General features: G+C 37.9%; 1 pseudogene; it reads left to right on the top strand.

The window, feature by feature from the left end:
- Window positions 1–5,168: 5,168 nt before the first annotated feature.
- Window positions 5,169–6,299, top strand: LOC129024243 (S-adenosylmethionine decarboxylase proenzyme-like; annotated as a pseudogene).
- Window positions 6,300–7,933: the final 1,634 nt, after the last annotated feature.

The following is a 7,933-nucleotide window of genomic DNA, read 5'->3' as shown; positions in this document are numbered from 1 at the left end:
CCTACATTTCCCTCCCACACTGCCCTAACAGAGGTTCTCTATGAGGGCTCTGTCCCTGCAGCAGACTTCTGCTCGGACATCCAGATGTTTCCATATATCCTCTAAACTCTAGGTAGGGGTTCCCAAACCTCTATACTTGACTTTTGTTCACCCACAGGCCCAACACCACATGGAAGCCACCAAGACTTGGGGCTTGCATCCTCTGAAGCAATGGCCTAAGCTCTACATTGGCCCCTTTTAGCCATGGCTGGGATGCAGGGCACCAAGTCCCGAGACTGCACAAAGCAGCAAGGCCCTGGGCCCTGCCCATTAAACCATTTTTTCTCCTACGCTTCCAGGCCTGTGATGGGAGGGACTGCTGTGAAGACCTCTGATATGCCCTGGAGACATTTTCCCCATTGTATTGGTGATTAACATTTGGTTCCTTGTTACTTATGCAAATTTCTGCAGCTGGCTTGAATTTCTCCTCAGAAAATGTGTTTTTCTTTTCTATTGGATCTTCTAGCTGCAAATTTTCCAAACTTTTATGCTCTGCTTCCCCTTTAAACATATGTTCCTATTTCAAACCATATCTTTGTGAATGCATAAAACTGAATGCTTTTAACAGCACCCAAGTCACATCTTGAATGCTTTGCTGCTTAGAAATTTCTTCCACCAGATACCCTAAATCATCTCATTCAGGTTGAAAGTTCCACAGATCTCTAGGGCAGGGACAAAGTGCCACCAAGCTCTTTGCTAAAACATAGCAAGAATCACCTTTGCTCCAGTTCCCTATGAGTTCCTCATCTCCATCTGAGACCACCTCAGCCTGGGCTTTATTGTCCATATCACTATCAGCATTTTTGTCAAAACCATTCAACAAGTCTCTAGGAAGTTGCAAACTTTCCTACATCTTTCTGTCTTCTTCTGAGCCCTCCCAGTCTCTAGGAAGTTATAAACTTTCCCACATTTTTCTACCTTATTCTGAGCCTTCCAAACTGTTCCAATCTCTGCCTGTCACCCAGTTCCAAAGTCACTTTCACATTTTCATGTATCTTTACAGCTGCATTCCACTCTACCAGTACCAATTTAGTGTATCAGTCTATTCTCATGCTAATAAAGACATACCTGAGACTAGGTAATTTGTAAAGGAAAGAGGTTTAATTTACTCACAATTCCACATGGCTAGGGAGGCCTCACAATCATGGCTGAAGGTGAATGAAGAGCAAAGTCACATCTTACATGGCAGCAGGCAAGATAGCTTGTGCAGGGGAGTTCCCATTTATAAAACCATCAGATCTTGTGAGACTTATTCACTACTACAAGAACAATATGGAGGAAACTGCCCCATGATTCAACTGTTTCCATCTGGCCTTGCCTTTGACATGTGGGGATTATTATAATTCAAGGTGAGATTTGGGTGGGGACATGGCTGAACCATATCAGCCATAAATTCTTTGCCAAGGCAGATGTTGAGAAGGGTATTTCCTAGGTTTTCTAGGATTTTTATACTTTGAGGTCTGACATTTAAATCTTTAATCCCTTGAGTTAATTTTTGAATATGATGAAAGGTAAGGGTATAGTTTTCATTCTTCTATAGATGGGTAGCTTGTTATCCCAGCACCATTTATTTAATAGGGAGCCCTTTCTCCATTGCTTATTTTTGTTGGCCTTTTTGAAGATCTTGTGGTTGTAGCTGTGTGGCTTTATTTATGAGTTTTCTGTTCTGCTCCATTGTTTTATGTGTCTGTTTTTGTGCCAGTACCATGGTGTTTTGGTTACTGTAGCCCTGTAGCATAAAGTTGGGTAGTGTGCTGTTCTTTTTGCTTCAGATTGCTTTGGCTATTCATGCTCTTTTTTAGTTCCATATAAATTTTAGAATAGTTTTTTCCCCTAATTCTGTGAATAATGACGTCAATAGTTTGATAGGAATAGTGTCGAATCTGTAAATTGCTTTGGGCAGTATGGTCATTTTAACAATATTGATTCTTCCAATCCATGAGCATGGAATGTTTTTACACTTATTTGTGTCATTTCTGATTTATTTCGGCAGTGGTTTGTAGTTTTCCTTGTAAAGATCTTTCACCTCCTTGGTTAGCTGTATTCCTTGGTATTTCATTTTATTTGTGGGTGTTGTAAATGGGATTGTGCTTTTGGTTTTACTGTCAGCCTGGGCATTATTGGTTTATAGAAATGCTACTGAGTTTGCACATTTATTTTGTATCCTGAAACCTTGCTAAAATCATGTATCAGTTCTAGTAGCTTTTTGGCAGAGTCTTTATGGTTTTCTAAGTATAGAATCATATTGTCAGTGAAGAGAGATAATTTGACTTCTTTTCTTATTTGGATATCTTTTATTTCTTTCTCTTGCCTAATTGCTCTGGCTACAATTTTCAGAACTATGTTGAATAGAAGTGGTGAGAGTGGACATCCTTGTCTTGTTCCACTTCTCAAGGAGAATAGTTCCTGCTTTTGACTGTTCAGTATGACATTGGCTGTGGGTTTGTCATATATGGCTCTTATTATTTTGAAGTATGTTTTTTAAATGCCTAGTCTGTTGAGGTTTTTTTTTTTTCTTAAATTATGAAGGGATGTTGGATTTTATCAAAAACTTTCTGTGTCTATTGAGATGATCATATGGCTTTGGCTTTTAATTCTATTTACATAGTGAATCACATTTATTGATTTGCATATGTTGAACCAACCTTGCATCCCAGGAACAAAGCCTAATCAATCATGATGAATTAACTTTTTGATGTGCTGCTGGATTTGGTTTGCTAGTGTTTTGTTGAAGATTTTTGCATCTATTTTCATCAGGGATGTTGGCCTGAAGTTTTCTTTCTTCAACATGTCTGCCAGATTTTGGTATTAGGCTGATGCTGACCTCGTAGAGTGAGTTAGGGAGATATCTCTCTTCCTCTATTTTTTTGGAACAGTTTCAGTAGTAGTGATACCAGTTCTTCTTTACATATCTGGTAGAATTTGGCTGTGAATCCATTTGGTCCAGGGCTTTTATTGGTTGATAGGTTTTTATTACTGATTCAATTTCCAAGTTTGATATTGGTCTATTCAGGGTTTTAATAACTTCCTGATTCAACCTTGGAAGACTGTGTGTTTCCAGGAATTTATCCATTTCCTCTAGATTTTCTAATTTGAGTACATAGAGTTCATAGTATTCTCTGAGGATCTTGTGTATGTCTGTGAGATCAGTTGTAATGTCATCTTTGTCATTTCTGATTGTATTTATGTGAATTTTCTTTTTTCTTTATTAATCTAGCTAGCAGTCTATCAATCTTATTTATTTTTTCAGAGCCAATAATTTGTTTTATTGATTTTTTTGTATGGATTTTTGCATCTCAGTTTCATTAAGTTCTCTAATTTTAGTTATTTCTTTTCTTTTGCTAGCTTTGGGGTTTATTTGTTCTTTTCTTGTCTTAGAAAACTAAGGTTTCTTTAGGTATAAAATTAGATTGTTAATTTGAGATCTGACATAGTTTGAACATGTGTCCTCACCAAATCTCATGTTGAATTGTAATTTCCAATGTTGGAGGTGGGGCCTGGTGGGAATTGTTTGGGTAATGGGGATGGATCTCTCATGGCTTGGTGCTGTCCTCGCAATAGTGAATGAGTTCTCGTGAGATGTAGCATCTCCTCACTCACTCCATCTCTTGCTTCTACTCCCACCATGTGACTTGCCTGCTCCCCCTTTCCCTTCCACCATGATTGGAAGTTTCCTGAGGCTTCCCCAGAAGCAGATTCCAGTTCTATACTTCTTATACAGCCTGCAAAACTGTGAGCTAATTAGACCTGTTTTCTTATAAATTACCCAGTCTCGGGTATTCTTTATAGCAATGCAAGAACAGCCTAACACAAGATCATTCTAACTCCTTCTCCTTCTCCTTCTCCTTCTCCTCCTCCTTCTTCTTCTTTTTTTTTTTTTTGAGATGGAGTCTGGCTCTGTTGCCCAGGTTGGAGGGCAGTGGCACCATCTCGACTCACTGCTACCTCCACCCACTGGATTCAAGCAATTCTCCTGCCTCAGCCTCCCTGGTAGTTGGGATTACAGGCATGCACTACCACACATGGCTAATTTTTGTATTTTTAGCAGAGACTGGGTTTCACCATGTTGGTCAGGCTGGTCTCCAACTCCTGACCTCAAGTGATCCGCCCACCTCGGCCTCCCAAAGTGCTGAGATTACAGGCGTGAGCCACTGCACCTGGCCCATCCTAACTTCTTGATGAAGGTGTTTAGGGCTATAACATTTTCTCTTAACATAGCTTTAGCTGCATCCCAGAGATTTTGGTAAGTTATGTCCCTATTTTCATTAATTTCAAAGAATTTTTTGCCTTAATTTTGATGTTCACTCAGGAGCCATTCAGGAGCAAGTTGTTTAATTTTCAAGCATTTGTGTAGTTTTTAGAGATCTACTTTATATTCACTTCTATTTTTATTGCACTGTGGTCTGAGAGTGTGCTTGGTATGATTTTATTTTTTTTAATTTATTGAGACTTGCTTTATGACTGAACATGTGGTTGATCTTAGAATATGTTCTGTGTGCAGATGAGAAGAATGTATATTCTGTGGTTGTTGGGTAGAGTGTTCTGTAGATATCTATTAGTTCCAATTAGTCAAGGGTTGAGTTTAAGTCCAGTTTCTTTGTTAGTTTTCTGCGTTGGTGATCTGTCTAACACTGTCAGTGGGGTGTTGAACCCACTATGATTGTGTGGTTGTCTAAGTCTTTTCATAGGCCAAGAAGAACTTGTTTTATGAATATGGGTGCTCAATGCTGGGTGCATATATATTTAGAATAGTTAAATCTTCTTCTTGTATTGCACCCTTTATTATTATGTAATACTGTGTTAGGCTGTTCTTGCATTGCCATAAAGAAACACTTGAGACTGGGTAATTTATAAAGAAAAGAGGTTTAGGCTTTCACTGGTGACATTAGCTGGCACTCGCTCTACTCTGTCTAATGGGGAAGCAGTGGAATACAAGAGACTGAACTCTATCTGCCTTTATTTCCGACAGACTCACATTGAACTTTCAATCACAAAATTATAGCAAAGAAAGGAACCCGAACTTTAGTAACATAGCTAGAACAAGCTGCAGCAGCAGTGGCAGCAGCAGGAGAAAAGCTTTAATTTGGTTGATTTTCTGTGGCTATTGGTTGTTTGCTAGTCTCATGGTGATGGAAGCTGAAAAATTTTTTGAAGGGACCAAGAAGCTGCTGAAGGTTTGGTTCTCCTGGTAGCAGCCTGATACAAATGAAGGATGTGGGGATCTTAGCAGTATTCCAAGATCTGAGTGGGACATATTTTTGAAGGATGTGTAATGTTCAAGCATATGTGTGACAAAAACTGACAAGCAGGAAGCTTATGTACTCAGTGAGAGTAGCATATTTGTCTTCAAGAGACGTTTCATTTTGAAGACATGTGGTATCACCCTCTTGCTGAAAGCACTGGTTCCCCTGTCGACGCTTGCTGGGGATTACAGTGGGTTTGACTCTATTCAAAGCTTCTTTTATTCTCATAAGAATTTCATTAAGGCTTTTCACCAAGGGTACCCTAACCAGAATTTCCAGGAAGACATAGAGTTTCTTAATGCAGTTTTCCCAAATGGAGCAGCATATTGTATGGGATATATGAATTCTGACAATTAGTACTTATATATTCTGGAGTTCCCAGAGAGTTGGGTAATCAGTCAGCCAGATCAAACCCTGGAAATTCTGATGAAGTGAACTTGACCCAGCAGTTACAGACCGGTTCTACATGAAAGATGGTGTTACTGCAAAGAATGTCACTCATGAGAGTGGAATTTGTGACCTGATTCCAGGTTCTGTCACTGATGACACAATATTTAATCCTTTTGAGTATTTGATGAATGGAATGAAATCAGATGAAACTTACTATTCACATCACTTCAGAACCAGAATCTTTTTTTTCTATTATTATTATTATTATTATTGTTATATTTTAGGCTCTATGGTACATGTGCGCGACGTGCAGGTAAGTTACATATGTATACATGTGCCATGCTGGTGCGCTGCACCCACCAACTCATCATCTAGCATTATGTTAGCTTTGAAACAAACTTAAGTCAGACCTCCTATGATGACCTGATCAGGAAAGTTGTGGAAGTCTTTAAGTGAGGAAAATTTGTGACGACCTTGTTTGTTATTTAGAGTTCTAAATGTTGCACAGTGCTTTCTTTGCCCTAGAAGATTTAAGGTTTTAAGTGTCTTGATTGTCAGAGTGCTATGTTCAATGATTACAATTTTGTTTTTACCTGTTTTGCTAAAAATTAGCAACAGCAAAGTTAAAAAAAATGAAGAAAAAATACAAAAAGAGAACACACATAGAGGGTGGTGGATGCTTTCTAGATGTTGATAATGGAGGCAGTGCTTTCCATAACCACCACCTTGTACTTACAGAAAGCCCTAGATGTAATGATAGTGTAATCATTTTGAACTGTATGCATTATATCAAGGAGTCAGATGTCTTGAATGAATGCTTTCTTCTGTGTTTAGGTATTCTCTGTCACTCTTGCTGTGAAATTCAAATGCATGTAGAAAAAAATTTATTATATGAAACTTTACAACACTCATGAAAGCAATTCAATTTGGTTTATGCACAGCATAATATTTCTCCAGGTATCATCCAAAATTCCCAACAGACAAGGCTTTTGTCCTCTTTAGGTATTAGTCTCAGCTAACCATCTGGGACTGTTCTATTAAATTGCTGTGAGAATTTTACATTCAGTTACCTCCACTTTCTAGAATGCATTTTTTTTTTTTTTTGAGACAGTCTCACTCTGTCACCCAGGCTGGAGTGCAGTGATGCGATCTTGGCTCACTGCAACCTCCACCTCCCATGTTCAAACGATTCTCATGCCTCAGCCTCCCAAATAGCTGGGATTACAGGTGTGCACCACCATGCCTAGCTAATTTTTATATTTTAGTAGAGAGGAGGTTTCGCCATGTTGTCCAGGCTAGTCTCAAACTCCTGGGCTCAAGCAATCCACCTGCCTCGGCCTCTCAAAGTGCTGGGATTACAATGTATTATCTTTTTGATGTATTGTTGGATTCAGTTTATTAGTATTCTGTTGAGGATTTAAAAATCTATGTTCATCGAGGATATTGGCCTGTAGTTTTTTGTTTTTACTGTGTCCTTGTCTGGTTTTTGGTTACACTGGCCTTATAGAATGAGCTAGAAAGAGTGTCCTCTATTTCAATTTTTAGAATAGTTTGAAAGAATTGGTATTACTTCTTCTTTAAAGATTTGGTGCAATTCAGTGGTGAAGTCATTTGCTTCTGAATTTTTCTTTGTTGAGAGGCTTATTATTGATCCAATCTCATAACTTGTTATTGGTCTGTTCAGGTTTTCTATTTCTTCTTGATTCACATCGTTGTAGGTTGTATGTACCCAAGAATAATCAATCAATTTTCTTCTAGGTTTTCCTATTTCTTAGCCTAGTAGTATTAGTTCGTAGTAGTAGTTCATAGTAGTCTATGATGATCTTTTGTATTTCTGTGTTATGTCTTATTTATTTGGGTCTTCTCTCTTTTTTTCTTAGTCAGGCTAATGTTTTGTTGATTTTGTTTCTCTCTTTAAAAAAACCTTTTCATTTTGTTGATATTTTGTATTGTTTTTTAGTCTCAGTTTTGTTTATTTATAATCTGATTTTTATTGTTTCTTTCCTTTTACTAATTCTGAGTTTTTTTGTTTTGATTTTCTGGTTCCTTGAGATACATTGCTAAGTTGTTTTTAGTTTTTTGAGGTAGGTTATTATTGCTATAAACGTGCATCTTAAAACTGTTTTTGCTGTCCATTGGTTTTGGTATGTGTTTCTAATTTCATTTGTTTCAAGGAATTTTTAATTTTTATTCTTAAGTTCTTCCTCCTCCCATTGATTTTTCAAGAGCCTGTTGTTTAATTTCCATGTGTTTGTATATTT

Source organism: Pongo pygmaeus, chromosome X (genome assembly GCF_028885625.2).
Source record: "Pongo pygmaeus isolate AG05252 chromosome X, NHGRI_mPonPyg2-v2.0_pri, whole genome shotgun sequence".
Classification (NCBI taxonomy): domain Eukaryota; kingdom Metazoa; phylum Chordata; class Mammalia; order Primates; family Hominidae; genus Pongo; species Pongo pygmaeus.
The sequence above is the reverse complement of the archived record's forward strand: the minus strand, read 5'-3'. Positions and strand labels throughout refer to the sequence as shown.